The sequence below is a fragment of the Erigeron canadensis genome, chromosome 5 (assembly GCF_010389155.1).
Source record: "Erigeron canadensis isolate Cc75 chromosome 5, C_canadensis_v1, whole genome shotgun sequence".
Lineage (NCBI taxonomy): Eukaryota > Viridiplantae > Streptophyta > Magnoliopsida > Asterales > Asteraceae > Erigeron > Erigeron canadensis.
Window position 1 is genome coordinate 7,848,769 of NC_057765.1, and position 18,480 is coordinate 7,867,248.

At 35.6% G+C, this 18,480-nt stretch overlaps 1 long non-coding RNA gene across 1 annotated transcript; it reads left to right on the forward strand.

Annotated features, from left to right (window-relative positions):
* Positions 1-207: 207 nt before the first annotated feature.
* LOC122602235 lies at positions 208-898 on the forward strand. The gene is made up of 3 exons (XR_006324186.1): positions 208-379; positions 476-541; positions 697-898. It is a non-coding gene; the product is annotated as an uncharacterized LOC122602235 (long non-coding RNA).
* The last annotated feature ends 17,582 nt before the right edge of the window (positions 899-18,480 follow it).

Sequence of the window (18,480 nt, forward strand, 5' to 3'; positions counted from 1 at the left end):
TTAAAACTAAAATATGATAATAATATGATTTTATAGTAAGTAAAGAATTGAGATAATGTTCACCAAAATTAAAGGGGAGTAGTTGAGCCAAATCAATCCAACGATGCAAAATGAAAGGAGATCACTTGGATTGCCAAATCACCACATCCAATGATCTATATCCTATTTCAGTTTTCATACTTTATTTTTCAATTGACACTCCTTTTCTCTCTCATTTTGTGTTTTCTCCTTCAATTATTACCATTCGTCATGTTTTTACAGCCATCTCTTTTCCTTCTCTTAATCAACCACCAATATTACTCTCAAGAATACCAATCAATCTATTATCAAACCCCAATAGATTCTTGTTCATCTTTAAAAATCAAGTAGACAAAAGCACGTAAAAACATTACTGCATACTCTAAGCTAGATTTAATGGTTTTTATTTTTTTTCCTTTTGGGTTGGATCTAAAATATTTATTTTTTATTTTTACAGATCTAAAGGGAAACTTTAGTCCACTGGATAAATACGAAAACAATTCTGACGGATCTTCATTATGCGGTATCGACTTTGTTTCTTTCTTCTTTTAGATCTGTGATATTTATGTATATTTTTACTAACTTTTATTTATATTTATTTGAGCATTTTCTCTTGATTTGGGTTTATAATAATGATATCATTTCATATTTTTTGTTTTTGTTTTTGCTTTTTTATAGATGATGAACTCTAGTGAATGGGGTAGAAAATTCAAGAACCATTGTGGCTAATTATATCCAAGTGTTAATGAAAAGATGCAGTTAAGCTAGACTTAGCTTGTATACGATTTTTCATTTGTATTAACATTTTATTTGTATCAGTGGAGATTAACACATGTGAATGTAAATTTGTATTTTTGCCAAATAAAGATTTTTTTGATTATCCAGAAAAATCTATAAATCTATGCTTTTGGTGTTGGTTTTGATGTTAGCGGCAGGTATGTTTGGTCTGCAGTTTTTTTTTTATAAATAAAAAAGAATAGAGACCGCTTAATTAATAAGCAACTGGTCTCTATAGTTGAATGGAAACCACTTAAGTTGAATGGAACCGGTCCCTATGTCTAGTATAAAGACCGGTTGACAACCGGTTAGTCATAGAGACCAGTTGTTTCACCGGTCTCTATAGTCCAAATAACCGGTCTCTATGCTAAAAATTTGTACTAGTGTATTCTGAGACGAAGTCTGATGTGATATGTATAACCATACAACTATACAAGGTTCGTTAGACGATTTGAGTGACATGTGTTATTGCTAAAATAAGAGTGAGAGAAATTATTCTTATTGCTCACTCTTATATAAATGGTGTTAAAAATAAAACTTGCAATGAGGCATTTTAAAAGAATTTTATGCAACATCATACTATAAAGAGAATAACCGTGTTTTATCTCCACAACGTGTAGCATTTCTTAACTTTTTTAGAAGTAATATGCACTCGATCTCTTTTGTAAATGATTAATCCTTTTGTTATATTCTAACTATATTTTGTCAAACTTTAACAACAAAGTTCTGATGGCGATCCTTTATTAATTTCATATATAATGTTTATACATTTTATATATACCATGTACTATTATATACTTTTATTAATAGAGGGAACAGTAGGTAGTAAAGTGGGAAAAAAAGGATAGAAAATGATTGAGGTAATCTAGCTGGAAAAACCCCTGCTTGAGGATGCAATCCATCATCCGTATCATCTATGAATCGAAAAGATGATATAATTAAAGAGTTCCTTTTATCCATTCATTTCTCACTTTTTTAAATATTTTATTTCTTTTGCATATCAAGAAGCACATTATTATGATTATTATTTTTAACGTCGGGTGAGTTGTTGAATAACTTAAGAATCCATGTAAACGCATAACATGTTAACGTTGAACCCATGTTACACTCGTTAGTCGTTACTACCCCAATTTTTTGTAACATTCGGGATCACAATTTTTTGACAGCAAAGCGCTATATTTGTTTTTTTTAACGTGTCGTTGCCTTAATGTATTTTAAAATTTACCGTGTGCATTGCTTAATAATGTTTTTTTTTAATCATTATTATTATTTTAGTGGTAACTGTTAGCATGTTAAAGTTTTTGGCTTGGTTTCAAACTTGGGAAGAGATTCCCTCAAGTTATCCTAACGTGACTACGCATGTTAGGATCGATAATCTTGGTCTTTAAATGAAAATCAAAGGCCAAGATTTAAAGATTATCTTTGAATCCTAGCCCTTGATTTTTAATTAAGGGTTCAGATTTCCCCAACTTGAGTCAAGTTAAAGAAATAACTTGAAGGAATCCTCTCCCTGATACCTTCAAACTCAATGTATTTCTTATTTTTTTTCCCCAATACATTATGTATATAGTTAACGAAACTTATTTTGTCCATGATAAATTTTGTTTATCCGGTATAAGGTTAGTTATATTTGTAATACAGACAACATATTTGCATACCTAAAATCAGCTTAGCTAAGGATCAATCCACCTAAAGTAACTATGTCCTTTCGATAGATTTATAATTTGGGGAAACGCCTAATCATCTTCCGGCGTTTCTTATTGTCCTTGAGGTGAAAACTCTTGCTTGATTAACACATCGGTGTTGTCTTGGATCTTCAATTGACACTGCCACATCATTTGACATTTGACATCTTGATGATGCCGACCATTTCTTTTATTTGAATTATGAGTGGTGACATGCAAACACAAGACAATTGATGACCATCAAACAAACATCACCACCCACATGTGCAAGTCTACTAGATAGTGGCGAAGCCAGAAATTTTACTTAGGAAGGGTCAAATTCTCGTTTTTCTGTGAACACTAGTCGAACAATGATGATGACGCAGTATCATTTAGTTAATAAATAATAGACATATCGCTAACAAATGACAATATAATATATTGAGTAGTAGAACTGCAAAATCATACCAAGACAACAGTAGTTGAACAAAATCATTATAACAAACCTAGTTACAACCTTTACAAAGAATGAAGACAGTTAGCAAGTCAACCATATTTTTTTTCAGGGAAAACATGTTATTAGCTACAAAAAACAAGTAAAAACGGTCTAGAAAATATGCATAATATAGCTTATTTTGATGCTTTTAGTCTTCGATTATATAAAGCAATCTATATTGTAGTAAAACACATTTGTTTTTAACTTTTGTTTTGTGAATGACGATCTATTTTATATTTAGAAAATATATAGCTACATTACATAAACACGTGTTAGACATATACAAATTGAAATACTCTAAAGGAGTTCCAAATAAAAATATACAATAATATAATGATGCAATACAAACAATTAGCAAAACAATGACATCCTTACAATAGGCTATATAAAGTATTGAAGATAATGAAAAATTATTACTTATATTAATCATTAGTTAATAATAACGAGTTAATGTCAGAAATAAAGTTAATGGTTCATAAGAATGATAGATATACGTACCATAGGATGTTTTTACCTTTTAGTTTTTGTTATTTTCGAGATTTACTTAAAAAAAATAATTAATTATTACAGATATAAGATGACCAAACATTTGACTGACTTGTTTTTTGAAAATTGAAACTTCTTATATGGGATGGGCCAAAATGGTAAGATAGATTAAAATCCAGCAGACTATGTATAATATATGTATGTCACTAGTATACTTAGGATGGGCTTTGGCCCACTCTCCGTTCAAAATGGCGCCGCCACTGCTACTAGAGTTTTGATATTCTTTTTCATATCTGTCATAAAAACCAATATTTAAATATAGTCTATTATTTCCATAATCATTTCTTGATAAAAGAAAAAAAGAACTGCTTGGTGTCGTTTTTTTTTTTAATTTTGAACCTCAATATATCGACGGTGTATGAGGAGGTAAAGATGTAGGCAGACCTTACCTCTATCTAAATAGAGAGACGGCTTCCATTGGTAGAAAAGGCCTCCAACCTTTACATGGGATGATGATCGATCTCATGACCTTTTTCTCCAAAGGCCAAGGTGTCTCTATAAAATATTGATATTGGGATTAACTAGTACTCTGAATGTAAACAACTTTACACAAATTGTTATATTGTATATTGAACTTCAATTTTGTGCATTATTGTATGTAATAGACTTTCATATCATATGTATCGTATGTATTCGACCAATCAAAAATTTACATGTGACATCTTATATGGTTGTCCCATATATACGGATACATGAACCGTACATAATTTAAAAGTTTATTATATACAATGCACAAAGTTGAAGTACGACACAAACATAATTAAACTAGAAATGTGGGTGGGTTATCAATGGGTTGACCCATAACCCATACCCATGACCCAACTTTATCCCCTCCCATTTTTTCACCCATTCTATCCATACATTCATTTCTCTTATTTCTTTCTCTCTCTAAAGTGTAAGAAACCTAAAAAAAAACACATACATCTCACTCACTCTCTAAAATTCTTGCACCAAGATTGTTGTTTTAAGTAAGATTTGTGTAGGAATCATTATTAGCATCATTATCTTCATCACATATCAAAAACTTTGGTATTTTTAAGTGCAAGAACTTCCAATTTAGCTCCAAAAATCAGATTTAAGGTTCCGGGTAAAAATGGTAAGTGTTTCTTAGCTCAAAATCATATTTATATGTTGTTAATTGTGTTTCTTGGTCACATCTAAACATCTTTGGTCATTTTGGTTGCTAAAATTGGAGATTTGATCAAATTAGGGTTTTGGGTGAAATTGAGTATAAATTGGTCTTGGATTGTGAAATGAAAGAGTTTTAATGATGGGTTTTGTCCAAAATGTGTTGGTAACATGACTAGTGGCTTCGAAATGGTTCCAAAATGGTCAAAATGATTCTTGGGTCGAATTAGGGTTTCCTAGGGTTTTGACTTGGGTCAAAAACGGATTTAGACAACATTAGATGTTATATATCGAGTTTGTGTTGTGGGTTATGTTCATTTATGCTTGGAAATGAGTTTGGAAGTGTCCCCTAACTGATTTTGAGGTCATAACGAAGCTTGGGTGCATTTTGGATCAAATTGGTGCATGTTTTAACGGTCGTTAGTTTTGAGGACTGTTTCTAACAACAGTTCAGAATCAAGATAAACAAATCAGAACTAAGATGAACAAAATTAGAACCAAGATACTTATAACTTGATCTTAGCTTGTTGATGCTTGGCAAAGGTGAGTTTCGTAGCCCCTACTATATGTGTTGTATGCTTTGGGGGTGGAAAGATACTCGCTATGTGTTTACGTGTTATCCGTAGTTTAAGCTTATGCTTATTTTAGATGCATACATTTTTGTGCTAGTACACTCGATAGGTAGACAGTGATTGGTATTTGATGTGTTTATATGATTAGAGATTGGTAGGTTTTTGGTATGCTTAATGGGTGTTGGTTAGTTGGAGGAAAAGCCAATGGTATCACCTGTACACAAACCCCGCCAATACCTAAAGGGCATATCGGAAACCTAGATCCTTTTGGCGATTTAGTTAACTGAAAAGTGTACTCACTGTTAAACGTGACCTTGTTGTTGTGGATGCATCATTGTTGTTAGACGTTGAACGTATTGTTACATTGATACCGTGTTGTATTATATGTGTAAAAAACAAAGACGTTATGGATTGTTTAATCCATATTATATATATTTATAAGACGAATGACGTTATATTATATATTATGTAAGACATTATAGGTGGATTGACGAATCCACACCCGGTATGATCATGCCATATTATGACGATATTATACTTAAAGACGAAAGACGATATATTATACTATATTATTATGGAAGACGATGGATTGACGAATCCACACCCGGCATGATCATAACCGCGATATGGGTTGTTTAACCTGCGTAAAGACGTTACGGGTTATTGAACCCGCGTTATTGACGTTTTTATTTATATATGACAGAAGATGTTATGGATTATTAAATCCATATTATATATATAAGACGGTATACATTACGGATTGTTGAATCCGCGTTATTTATACATAAGTATGTATATTGAGGAAACCGTTGTTAATAGTTGAACGTTGAACATGTTATGTGCTCCTACGAAGTACAAACTCACCAACCTAGTGTTGACGTTTTTGAGTATTTTTTCAAGTATAAGAGAAATCGCTTGCAAGCTAGGAGTTGATGCCTATAGATGGACCTAAGGATTTTTTGATTGCATTCTAGATCTTTAGACTCGGGCACGATGCCTCGGTTTGCTCTCCCTTTTCATGGGATCTGTATGTTGTATTTTGACTCGCGTATGACAGTTTGTTGTTTTAGATGAACATCATGTAGTTTCTCTGTATAAGATCCATTTGCAAGCTTATTTCAGTTGCATCTCACGTTTCTGCCACTGGTGAGGTATTACACAAACGAATTCATCAAGCATATCAAAACATGAAATTAATGATCAAATGAACCAACATACCGTCAAGTATATCAAATACTTGGAATAAACCAAACCATTGAACCAACATAATCGTCAAGTATATCAACTACTTGGAATGAACGAAACTGATGTGTGAAATCGCGTTTAAAAATTAAAAACAAAAAATACCCGAAAACTGACTACTACACACTCTCGGGCAGTGGACCCGTTCGCATATAGTATAGCTAAAAGGTAAGTCCTAGGTCGTTCGCAGGGATTGGTTTTGAAGTAATTGTTTGCTAAAGTAGTTTTAGAAAAAAAGGGTGGAACCGTAGCCGAATTGATACCCAACTTTGACAATTTGAAAGTAAAGAAATTTAAAAGACAAGACGATTAAAAGTAAGGAAATTTCAGACAATATAAATAAAGATCATCCACTTCGAATCCACTTGACTTCAGCTATGATTGCACACGTTTAAGAACAAATTCTTTAGAGTTAACAAGATAATCTTGAAAGAATTAAATGCTCGCGTGGTACCACCAACCGCTCGCAAATCACCCAAACACTTAAATTGCTAGTTTAATTACCCAAGCAGGTACCACCAATGCCTAGAAAATTTTCCCAACAATTAGTTTGCTTGATTATCCAATTACCAATTATGCCTATGTGAATGAAAACGTGGTACCACCAACCGTTTCTAAACACGTTTACCGATTAATTGCTATTATGGATTTGATATTCAGCGTCATACCATGAACCGGTGACAACCGACCATAGAAAATCGAATTGAAATGATAAACATATTCACCTAGTGCCACTAACGATGAACACATAAACCATTAACATTAAAAGAATAAATCATAAGGAATTAACTGATAACGATCACGACACAACGATAATTGAATCAACTCTTGAATTAAAATATTGCAATCATATCATTCGTCAAGTTTCATCAAAGTGGATGATTAGAAATCTAGCGACTCATGCTAAATTGAAAGTAAATAACGAAATAGAAATAGAACATATTGTACCGGTGATTTTTGAATAAAAATTGCAAGACAGAAAATTAGATACGATCTAGATGGGTGTTCTTGAATCTTCAATGAATCCAATGATGAAATCTGAGATGATCCTTGAAAGAATTCATGTAGAACAGCTCCTAGAAAGAAAGCTTGATGCCTGAAAAATGGTTTATTGTCTTCTATTTATACTCTCCAAAAATTGGATGTTAACGAAGCTGGAAAGCCTCAGTCCCCGTGCCCTCACTGCGGCGTAATGGCCTTGTGTACTCCCCCATTGCGGCGCAGTGGCACATCTCTGAATTTGTTTTGTTCTTCGGCTGACTGCGGCGCAGTGGAGACGTTATTCCCACTGCGGCGCCGTGGAAAATCGCTGAAATTCTTGATGTGTAAAATCGAGCTTTAAATTTATAAAACTAAAACTACCCAAAAACTCACTACTACGCACTCACGGGCAGTGAACCCGATCGTTTGTAATATAATTAAGAGGTAAGTCTGAGTTCGTTCTCAGGGATTGGGAAATGATTAGTTTCTCATGAAATGGTTTGGAAAACGGGTGTTGCTTCAAAAATCCTTTTGACAAATAAAGTAAATGGGTTTGCAAAATAGTTTAAAAGAAAACTTCAGACAGTATAATTAAAATTCATCCACCTTGACTTCCCTCGACTTCAAATGTGATTGCATTTAATGAAGATCAAATTCTCTAGAGTTTAAAGATAATCGTGACAAGATTAAGATACTCACGTGGTACCACCAACCGTGAACAAATTATCGAATCACCTAATTGCTAGTCGAATTACCCAAGACGGTACCACCAAAACTAAGACAATTCTTCTATCAATCAGTTTTATTGACTATTAAATTATCAATTGAACCTATGTGACAATAGCGTGGTACCACCAACCGATATCAATCACGTTGACAAAATTAATCTTTTCTTAAAATGATATTCACTATCATACCATGAACTAGTGATAATTACTTATAGATAAGTAACCGTTTTAAAATCATATACACATTCAACTGGTACCACCAACAAAGAATCATATGCAACCAATATCAAAATTAATTAATAAAAAGAGTTAACATCATCAAGATCACAGAACAACGATAATTAAATAAACCCTTTTTTGAATTAAAAATATTGCAATCACATTATCCGTCTTGTTTCATCAAGGTGGATGATTAAACGTTTAGCCACTCATGATCAATTGACAATAATGAATAAAATAGAAGAGAAACATGATGTACCAATCGTTTGAAGAAAATAAAACGCAAGACAATAAGTAGATACGATCTAGATGGGTGCCCGTGAATCTTCAACGAATCCGCTTAAGAAATAATCTTGATTGGAGGAAGAAGAACCCTTGTAGAACAGCTCCTAGAAAGATTTTTGATGCCCAATTTTTGACCTAGGGTTTTATATTTATACTCCTCCAAAATATGATGCAAAAACAAGGCAAGTCTGATTCTCCCGTGCACCCACTGCGGCGCAGTGGGGTTGAGCCTTCCCTCACTGCGGCGCAGTGAGGTGTAGTTTGACTTTGACTTCAAGTGACTGCGGCGCAGTATGAATCCACGACCTCCTTTCTTCCTTTCCTGACTGCGGCGTAGTCATTTACTTATGACCCCCACTGCGGCGTAGTGGGGCAATCTTCATTTGTTTCCGAGGATATTGGCTGCGGCGCAGTGGGCTACATGCATCCCTACTGCGGCGCAGTCACGGCTTGTATAGAACCAACTACTTTCGATCTCGATTACTTGCCAAACTTTGCCGTTTCTTCCACTCAAATCAACTCTCAACATCATATTGCACTTCCAGGCCAATAATCATCCGAAAATGTACCAATTGGACGCGTAACCTATTTAGAACCTGTAAACACTAACAAACACCATAAACGCGCCAAATGCATACAAAAACGACTTAAAACATATAGTAAAATAGCCAATAACGATGTGGGTAATAGGTATAAATTAGTCACATCAATTCTTCTTATTGAGCACTGTTTGATCAAAGAACCGCATGGCCCTCCGATCGAAACAAGGAGGGGATTTTGACCGATTCGTTGGCGATTCCCTATCGGTGTAAAGCTTTGTGAAGCTTAACGCCGCATAATCGGGTGTGTTTGTGTTGGCGGTGGAAATGGCTTCGTAGAGAAGACGACCACCTTTATTCGTGAGGGGAGACCTCCTTTTATAGGAGAAACTTATCTTGGGGCATAAGTTAGGGTTTTAGGGGGATACCCTTGTTATTTGGGCACAAGATATCATAGACATGTTTATGGGATTTACATGCCATATAATAAATATATTATAATAATAAAAGATAAGGAAACATACCTTTTCTTAAGGAGGAAGAAAAGAAGAGATTTCCTCCATATTTGGTGGAGCTCCATTCTGACGGATGAGCTTCGTTCCTGACGGAGGTGAGCTCCGTAATTCTGGCAGATTTACCTCCGGAGATAGAGCTCCGGAAGGGTATATAATCAAGCCCCAGTCTGATGGGAGATTATATCTGCAGAAGATCGCATTAGACTACTAAAAATAAACAAATAAAAGCATACCTTCAAAGATCAGAAAGTGTCCTCGAATTTGTGGAAGCCGGTTGTTTCTCCTTTTCAAGACTATCCTATAAGGCTAAAATATGCACAAGATTCGCCTTGTCATCGAGACTCCGTCTGTGAAAATTAGCATGTAACAACCGCCCTAGAAATAATTTAAATAAATCCATGATATGTTCTAGTTCCGAATATGTGCTCACATGAAGGTCTATTCAATCTTAAATCTTGAATTATAAGATGAGTCTATGGTCTATTGTGATAAGAATATTAGGTTTCAAGACGTAAGCGATTGTATTCAAGAAATTCTAGTCCGAAAATGTTTCATTTAGACCCTACATTTATTAGAATCATTAATTAAGGGAAAACTATAAAAGGGTTAGAAAACCCCATTTTTATTTTTCCACTTCACCATTTTCTCCCTATCTCACCTCTCTCTCTCTCTAAAAACACACACATACATTCACCATTTTCACCCACAAAAATTCATCATTTGATTTTGAGTTGTTAAACCAAGATTTCTTGCATTTTTAGCTTCCTTGTGATAATCAAAACATATTTCTAGCATCGATTTTCAGGTAACCACAACAAATTTTGAGATTTTCATCAAAATAAAAGTTTACTTTTCAAGTGTATGTTCTTGATGATTTGGTCCATTTTTGGTGTAAAAATCGTGTTAAAAGTTAGTGGGTTTGGGTCTAAAAGTGTTTAGTAACCTTTTCGTGATCAAATTTGGGTCGTAAACATGTTTTAATCTTCAAAACCCTCGTTTTTGTTAGAACAGTCCCAAATTCGTCCTAAAAACACTTAAAACGAATTTAGTATCCTAGAAACGAATTTAAGTCTTCCAAAACGAAGTTAAGCTTCAAAACGAACTTAGCAAACGAACTTAAGCTCCAAACAAACTTAAGTCCTCAAACGAATTTAAAGTCTATCTTCGTTCAGATACACCTTACGAATTTAAGGTCTATCTTCGTTCAGATACACCTTACGAATTTAAAGTCTATCTTCGTTCAGATACACCTTACGAATTTAAAGTCTATCTTCGTTCAGATACACCCTACGAATTTAAAGTCTATTTTCGTTAGTTGTAGAAATCAGATTTTGTACTTAGTTGTAATCCAAGTCTATCATGTACAAGGAAACCTTAATTAAGGTATAATCAAGACATATTCGATCTTGTTTATCAAAGTGCGAGTTCAAAGACGTTCATTACGAGTCTAGTGTATGAAAAACACTGTTGAGTCAAATGTTTAAAGATCTTTAGTGAACCAAATCATCAGTACATCAAGGACACTTAGTGAATAAATAATCACGAGAACTAATACATGTATCCATCTATGCTCAATGGTTTGTGATTAGGTTGACATCAAGACATACTTGGATTCGAGTAGATATATTCTACTATATATGTGCTTATACTCTGTGCTCGCAGAACTACGTTGTAGCAGATCACTGTGAGTCTTCGTAGCCCCTTTTTCTTTACTTATTTCGGGGTGAAAGGAATACTACTCATGCTTTTATACATGCCGTAACTACTTTTACTACTCTTCGGCTATTTGACTATTGATACTACTAGCCGGTCCTATTGAGGATTGTGTGTGCTCTATTGATACTATTGGCCGGTCCTATTGAGGATTGTGTGTGCTCTATTGATGCTACTAGCCGGTCCTATTGAGGATTGTGTGTGCTCTATTGATACTACTAGCCGGTCCTATTGAGGATTGTGTGCGCTCTATTGATACTATTGGCCGGTCCTATTGAGGATTGTGTGTGCTCTATTGATACTATTAGCCGGTCCTGTTGAGGATTGTGTGTGCTCTATTGGTACTATTAGCCGGTCCTATCGAGGATTGTGTGTGCTCGCTTACTTATGTGCAAGTTGGTCACTAGCCACTACATACTACTTTACACTTGAGATCTATTGACGGCATAAAATGCTTTTATACTACTTGTTTATACTCAAACCTACGAACTCACCAACCTTTGTGTTGACTCTTTTAAGTATTCCTTTCAGGTAATCAGGCTAATCGTGGCTAGGAGTGGTAGCATGGGACTATTAGCAGACTTTAGGATTTAGGGTTGGAGTTTGCATGCTTGTACTTTGTGGTTGGTGGCAATATGCCCAATTGTATCCCCTGCGTGGGACTTTTCGTACTTGATTTGATCATCTTTGTTGAACTTGTGTGTAATAACTACTACTATGCTTGTTTGGTTATGAAATTGAATATTTATGATTATTCTAAGCACTCATTAAGTATTCCTATGTAACATCCATGTGCGCGTGTGCTTTATCTTACATCCCGAGTTTTCCGCCGCTGTCGGGGTGTCACATAGCACAAGACGTGTTCTTATTGATCCTTCTGTCGCCAAGGTTTTTTGTTCATGATAATTATCACAACACATGCCTTGTTGATCTTTTGGTCGCAAAGAATCGTCTGTGATAATCTACACAAGATTTCGCCCTGGACGAGGCTTCACAGGTGACATATATACTAGGGTTTATCTTAATCGGCACCGTTGGATTTTATGGGAGTTAATTGTCGTAGATATAACCCGGCAGTAGAGGTAGGACGTGTAGAATATGGTCCCAGAAATGGCGCCAATTTGTTTGATCAAAGAACCGCATGGCCCTCCGATCGAAACAAGGAGGGGGTTTTGACCGATTCGTTGGCGATTCCCTATCGGTGTAAAGCTTTGTGAATCTTAACGCCACAAGATCGGGTGTGTTAGTGTTGGCAGTGGAGACGGCTTCGTAAAGAAGACGGCCACTGTTATGCCTGGAAAATTTCAGGTACCAATATCTTGAAAGCCCAAGATCTTGACATCTCAGGATCTTGACACAGCGGAACATCCGGAAGATTACTAACGTATTGTTACATATGTTATTATTATTTTCTCTTGAGTTATACATACAGGGTTGATATTATTCAATATCTCACATGGAGAAATACCTCTAACGGTATGAAATCAAGAATACACGTGAAGAATCTCTTCAACACGCAAAGAAGACTTAGTCCCCAACATAATCGGACTTCAAGTTGAATTCAGCATGAGGCAATATACACTAACGGTCACTTGACCAGTCAAGATCTTCACCAACGTTCAAGAACTGAAGACGTGGAAGATCCCTACAATATCGGATAGTTAGTTTATCACTAGCTTTATAAATAGAAAAGGCTTGATCGATCCTAGGCACTTACTTTTCACCTGCTATCACTCGTATTCATACACATTGCATTTTACTCTTTTCGCTACTCACACACTTAGAAAGATCGATCAACCTGCTTTCACCAATTGTATTCATTTCAACGATAATTAATAAAAGAACAAGTCAGGAACGATTTTTTTTCCTCCCGGGGTTTTTATGCCGGCGATCCTCTAAGGATTAAGGGCTTTTCCTCGTCATCAAATATCGGTGTTCTTGCTCTTTACTCTTTACTTTACGCATTATTTATTTGATTCTTGCTCAATATCTTGTTTATCTTAACATATCTTGCATTATTTACATTAGTTTGCGATTACATTGACCTTCTTTATTGTTTAGTCGACATAATCTGTTTTCAAAAGTCTTTTTATCAACGCATCTTTGTAACTCAATATATTTTACAAGCACACAACCTCACGAACGAGAGTTTGGTTACTTAATTGATCTAAGTCTTCGACGTAGATTATCTTAGGTGATTTTTGACCAAAACAATTTGGCGCCCACCGTGGGGCAAAAGGTTCTTTCGATTATTTAAAATCTCAAATCTACAGTTTAGAAAAGCTACTTTTCTCAAATTAAATCCGAAAATGTCGACCCAGCCAACTAACTCCTCGCAAACTGCTCCTGCTATTTCTTCTTCTATGACTGATAATGCTGCAGACAACCGAAAAAATAAGAATAACACAGTTTGTCTTCCTCAAAATAAGGATAAGAGGCCTGTTGATCTGACGAACGTATTCAGTGTCATCGATGAAGTCCCTACAGGAAGTGGACCTCGAAATACTGAGACAGGACGTCTGGAACGATTGAACGAGAATGATATCTATAATATCAGATCTGAAGAGGTTGCTAGAAATATCATTGATAAAGATATGCCTAACTTGTTTGAAATCTTGCAGAAACTCACAAAAACTGTCAAAGAAAATCAAGAATATACTCAAACGCAATTCAAAGTACTAGAGTCGAGGATTACGGAGAATGGACCACCTATAACACCAAGAAATTTGTTTGGAACTCCAGTATCATCTGCACTTCCTGGGTTTGCGCCATTTGGCACAACGATCCCAACTGCATCCCGAAATTTTGGGAGTAATATCCCACAAAATACGCAGGCTGCTGGCACGTTTGCTAATACAGGATCAGGTTTATTTAATACAAATAATTTTACTAGATCGTATGGATATACTAACCCATTGCAGGAACAAGGAACAAACGAATACATTGCAAGAGAATTTCAAAAAATTAAGGAAATGATCTCAAGTGTTCCTGGGTTTTGCAATCCGATTCCAGAAGTCAATCCTGCTTCTTATCTTATTAATAGATATGGGGATAGGATTGCGAATGTGGAAATTCTAAAGAATTTCCATGTGCCAAATATGAAGCCCTATGATGGAACTTCCGATCCACTAGAGCACATTGCATTATATTTAGAGAAGATGGAGATTGTGCCCATTCCCTACAACCTGAAGAAAGCTTGTCTATGCTGAAGCTTTGGCTCCACATTGACCGGCTCAGCCTTAAAATGGCTGCAGAGTTTGCCTCCTCAATCCATAAACTCTTTTGTTGATTTAACTAATTTGTTTTACAATCAATTTTCATGTAGTAGAACTTTTGAGAAATTAACTGATGATTTATATAAAATTACTCAAAAATAACATGAATCACTTAGAGACTTTATGACTAGATTTACTAAAGAATCTCTTAATATTCCTAAATTAGATATGTTAACTGCCATCCATGCTTTGCAAAGAGGCCTCCACCCTGGATCCAAATTCCAAGAAGACCTTATAATGACACCATGCAGAAACTTGGATGAGGCAAAGGCTAGAGCAGCGAGATTCATCAGACTTGAAGATAATGAATTAACAACAGCAAAACTGGATGCCTTGTCTTAAGATCGACCAAATCGTAGGACTGAGACTCCAGTCTTCAAACAAAGGCATAAACCATATACAAGACATGTTCAGAATCAAATCAATGTTGTTGAAGAAGAAGAAGGGAATGAGTACGCTGCATTATCGACATATTGTTTCACTGTCGGTATACCTGGCTTGATAATGGCAATGAGAAACCTTGGAGACAAGGTCAGATGGCCACAAAAGAAAGAGAACGATGGTTATTTCAGGAAAAAGGATACCAGTCAATGGTGTGCATACCACGAAGATTTTGGTCACATCACTGAAGACTGCAAGATGCTGAGAAAAGAAATATGTATACTCTTATCCAAAAGGTATTTGACAGAGTTAATGGGTAGAAAGAAGGCTAAAGACGTCGAAGGCATGGACTTCACCAAACCAAAACCTACCCAGAAGGCAGATTCTCCACCAGCAAATTCTAAAGTAATCAACACCATTTCTGGAGGATCAGAAGTTTGTGGAACAAGTTATTCAGCAGCCAAAAGATTTGCAAAACAGAATAAGGCAGAAAAAAGAGAAAAGAACGTGAAGAAAGCTTCTATCTCGGACTCAGATATTATCTCCTTTGAAGATGATGACTTTGATGACATTATAGAGCCTCATCACGATGGTTTGGTCGTTACTCTCTTTATTGCTAACATTTTGTTCGCAGGATTCTAATAGATAATGGAAGCTCTGTGAATATCATCAAATTGGAGACGCTCAAAAAAATAGACATCTCTGAAGACAACATTATCGGCAAAATATCTCCTTTAATTGGCTTCAGTGGAGAAACCAAATATACTGTGGGAGAAATTAAGTTACCAGTATATGTGGAAGGATTGAATTCTATGCAAAAATTTTGTGTGATGGACGTCCTCCCAGGTTGTAACATCATCCTAGGAAGACCATGGATTCACGAAATGAGGGCAATGCCATCAACATACCATCAGTGTGTCAAAAGTCCAACACCTTGGGGAGTCGTTACTGTCAAGGGTGATCAACAAGAAGCAAAAGAATGTTATACATCAAGTATGAAGTCAGAATCAAAGCCTACTGCCCAATAGCAATTACAGAAGAGGATCTTCGATGTTGATGAATCAGAAGAACAAGACGTTAAAGAAGTTATCTTAACACCTGAAGATCCTAATGTTAAAGTATTATTAGGAGCAAAAATCTCAAAAGAATTAGAAGTCAAATTCACTGACTTTCTAAAGAAAAGAATGAAGACTTTTGCTTGGAAGCAAGAAGACATGACAGGGATATCAAAAGATGTAATTACTCACAAGCTTGGAATTGATAAGAGTTTCAAGCCTATCCAACAGAAAAGAAGAAAGTTTGCTCCTGAAAGGAACACCTTTATTCAAGAAGACGTTGAAAGATTATTAAAAGCAAAGATGATCAGGGAAGTGAAATTTCCTGAGTGGCTAGCAAACATGGTCGTGGTGCAGAAAAAGAATGGGAAATGGAGAGTTTGTGTAGATTTCACCGATCTAAACAAAGCCTGCCCAAAAGATCCATTTCCTCTGCCTCACATAGACGCAATGGTAGATGCAACTGCGGGACATGAGATGCTCACATTCATGGATGCTTCTTCTGGATTTCAGCAAATTCAAATGGAACCTGAAGATCAGGAAGCCACCGCCTTGATGACACCAACAGGTATTTATTGTTATATTGCAATGCCTTTTGGTCTTAAAAATGCAGGTGCAACATATCAAAGGTTGGTCAATATGATGTTCAAAGACCAACTGAGGGATACTATGGAAGTATACATAGATGATATGGTGGTCAAATCCAAGAGGGCTAAAGATCACCTGAAAGATCTTGAAGTGGCCTTCAACATCCTAGCAGATCAAAGCCATTCTAAATTTGAAGTCTCCTTCGAATGCAAAGGATGTTCAAAGACTGTCGGGAAGATTAAAATCGTTGAATAGATTCATTTCAAGATCATCAGATAGATGTAAAGAGTTTTACGATGTTGTAAGGAAAAATAAAAGGTTCGAATGGGGAGAAAAACAGGAAGAAGCCTTCCAAGAGTTGAAGAAATATCTCTCTACTCCTCCACTATTGGTAAAACCTGAAGATGGAGAGCCTCTATATCTCTACATGGCAGTATCTTCAACTTCAGTAAGTGCAGTGCTAGTAAAGGAAACAAAAGGTCAGCAAATCCCATTTATTACGTAAGCAAAAGTTTAATTGATGCTGAAACCAGATATTCCCATCTCAAAAAACTTATACTTGCATTGGTAATGCCGTAATGGCATCTACTAAGCTTAGGCATCACTTTGAAACGCATGCTATACATGTTAGGACTAATTACCCTATAAAATGTGTCCTAAGAAAACCTGAAGTATCTGGTAGGATGGCTAAGTGGTCCGTTAAATTAAGTGCTTTTAATTTAATTTTTGAACTTAGGACTACTATAAAATCACAGGCCTTAGCAGACTTTGTGGCTGATTTCAGTACTGATTTGCAATCTGATGTAGACCTAGAAGTCAAAATGCTAGAAGAATCTACTGAAAAATGGATCTTACATACTGATGGTGCAGCTAATGTTAAGGGAATAGGATTAGGCATCGTACTAAAATCGCCACAGGGGGATATAATACCCGAGGCAGTTAATTGTCATTTTTATAGCTACCAATAATGAAGCAAAATATGAAGCTTTAATTTCTGGCATGCAATTGGCTAAAGATATGAACATTAGGAATCTTAAAGTATATGTAGATTCATTGCTTTTAGCTAATCATGTTAATGGGACATATGCTGCGAAAGGCGAAAAATTGATAAAATATTTGGAAATAGTCAAGAAACTGGCAGAAATTTTTGATTTATTTGACATAGAGCAAGTTCCTAGAGAGGAAAATACTGAAGCTGACGTTTTAGCTAATTTAGGATCAACACTTAAAATGTCACCAGAAGCTAAGATTCCTATAGTTCACATTTTGCAACCTGCTATAGGAGTAGATACAGCAAAGATATTGGCTATTGAAGATACAGAAATAGACCAACCCGAGAATAATCAAAATTCATGGACTACACCCATAGTAGAATATCTTAACACTGGGACAATTCCTAAGGATGAACACCCAAAGAATTTTCGAATGAAAACTGCACATTATTCTATGATAAATGGTACTTTGTATAGAAGATCACTTGCAGGACCATATTTAAGATGTTTGGAACATCCTTAGACTATTAAGTTACTTAAAGATATCAATGAAGGAGAATGTGGAAACCATACAACAGGAAGATCTTTGTACTCCAAGATCTTGAGAACAGGTTATTATTGGCCGACTATGAAACAAGACGCTGAAGAATATTCAAAGAAATGTGATGCATGCCAACGACATAGCAACATTTACCATCAACCAGTAGAGCCTATGTATCCAGTCCTTTCACCTTGGCCATTTATGAAGTGGAGGATGGATATTGTT